Genomic DNA, 2,455 nt, shown 5'->3' on the forward strand with positions numbered 1-2,455 from the left:
CTCAGTATTACACGTGAAGCCCACTCTCAGCACCGCTCCAGAGCGTGGAAAGGTGTCAGCCGTTGTGTGAGACACTAGGGCTAAGGAAGAGACCCAAGTAAGCCATCTTTTATCTTTCCAGGGTCTCTTGGTCAGAGCTGTGGCAGCCTACCTCTCAGCCGGGAGAGAAACTCAGCATTACACGTTAGTGTCTGCAGTCAGGCACTCTCTGTGTATGTTTCTTTTTTTAATTTTCTTTCCTTGGCCAGTGGTTAGTTCTCAACCAACCCTGAATAATAGGATTAAATGCCAGGTGAGATGCTTTATAAGCATTCAGAGACAAGGCACCACCATAGTTCTACTATATCTCGTTTTCTATAAAATCTGAGATTCAATTCTGTTTTGGGTAGAATCATGTCTTATCTCAAAAAAAAAAAAAAAAAAAAAAAAAAAGATATATTTTGGTAACTTCCATACCTCAATTACCTCAGAATGTGATCTTATTTAGAGATGGGGGTCCTTATGGAGGTAATCAATTTAAATGAAGTTATTAGGATAGGCCCTAATCCAATAAGACTGATGTCATAGAAACACATGCATAGAGGAAAGACAGTAGGAAGAAGCATAGGGAGAAGATGGCCGTCTGCAAGCCAAGGGGGGCGGCCTTAAAGGGATCTTTGCCTTTGCCCTCAGAGGGAACTAATCTTCCTGACACCTTATGAACTAATAACCTCTGGAATCGTGAGTCAATAAATTTTTGTTGTTAAAGGCACCCAGTTTATAGTACATTGTCACAGCAGCCCTAGAACACAAATACAAATTCCATCTAAGTTTTATCTCTTTAGCCAAATGGAGGAGAAATTTATGATTATAAGCACAGTCTACTTCCGTAGAATTGTGAAACATCTCCTGGATCTCCAAATCCATTGTACCGGAGACTTTCCCTTTATCCTTCTGTAGAAGGTGAAATCATATGCAAAGCACCAGGGGACTGCAGATTGGATCCTTTGTTTATCTTAAATAGGTAGATTCTGAAGGGTGCTGGATTTATCTGTTGTTTCTTTTATTTTTTAACGAAGTATATTCTGGAATTATTTGATTTCTCAGAACCTTCGCCTTCCTGCCGAAAAGAGGGTTAACATTTCTTCTTCTTTTGGTTTAAAATAAAGAGTGAGTGTAAGGTGCCTAGCATGTGCTGAATACTCAACTCAATGTATGTTAGTTTTCTTTCCCTTCTGTCCCACTTTCCCCATCAGCCAAATTAAATGAGCACTCAAAATATAAATTCATCTCTGTGACTCAAACAGCTCATCTAGAAATGAGGGTTACAATAGAACCTCCTTCAACTTTGCAAGGTGATTATATGGATGACTGAGTGATCACACGTATAACATTGGCCTGGGAACGCTGGAGCACCCAGTAACTGGTAGCCGATACTATTTCTACTATCACCACCGAATTATTAGCGTCTAATGAGAACAACAGCCACCATTTAACAACATGACCATCCTTCAGAAGATAAAAATACCAACAGGCAAAATCTAAGAAGTTAAATAAATTAATAATTATTTATCCAGACGCTTTTAGCCTTTACCTGTTTTCAGCGAACCTTTATTTTTTGTGTCAGGGACTGAACCCAGCACATGACGCCTATTTACAATAAATGAGGGATCCAATGTTTCCCCACAGAGCCCTCCCAAGCCCCTCTGTGCAATCTCATCTTAGAGAAGATTGTTCCTCATGATCAAAATTTCTCCTCAGTTGGAACCAGCTTGGCTCCAGAGATAAAGCACCAGTACCCAAAGCAAAACCCTTAAAATTAGATTTCAGAAAATTCTCTTAGAAAGTAAACAAATGTAAACAGCATTTGTTAAGAGTCAAAATCTTTCAAAATATTTTTCTTCTTGATTTAATTCTGTTAAATAGTGTGGCTCAGAAATGTTTACATAATTAGAATAATTTTCATAATAAAATTGGAATATAATAGATAAAAATAAACAATTTTTAATACAGAAGAAACAGGTGGGAAAAACATCAATAGCTTTGATCTCAGGTGTAACTTCCTATGCAAAGTCACATGGCTTCGAAGAATTACTCAGAAAAACTCCTCAGTTTTGTTTCAAGTAATCTAAATACTAACCAGAACTATTAGATAATTAGCTCATTTCTCCATTTTATGTTTATGTTTTGCTTATATTTAGACAGGCATCAGTACAGTAGGAACTCTTTTCCTGAATAAAGCTAAGAATGCTGCCCACACAATCATGAATGAGCATCATTGCCAAGGGATGAAAATCCCTCATGGGCAGTGTTATTTAGGTGGTTCTATCGCCATGGGGACGTCAAGATGGAGAACAGTGAGCATCTTGTAAGATCCTCACGTGAGGGAGGGAACCTTGCCAGAGCCTCTGCAAAGGAAAACATTGAGCATTCTACTTGCACAGGTCAATCGTGGACACAACAGAGTTTTATTCTT

This window comes from Saccopteryx leptura, chromosome 4 (assembly GCF_036850995.1).
Source record: "Saccopteryx leptura isolate mSacLep1 chromosome 4, mSacLep1_pri_phased_curated, whole genome shotgun sequence".
Taxonomy (NCBI): domain Eukaryota; kingdom Metazoa; phylum Chordata; class Mammalia; order Chiroptera; family Emballonuridae; genus Saccopteryx; species Saccopteryx leptura.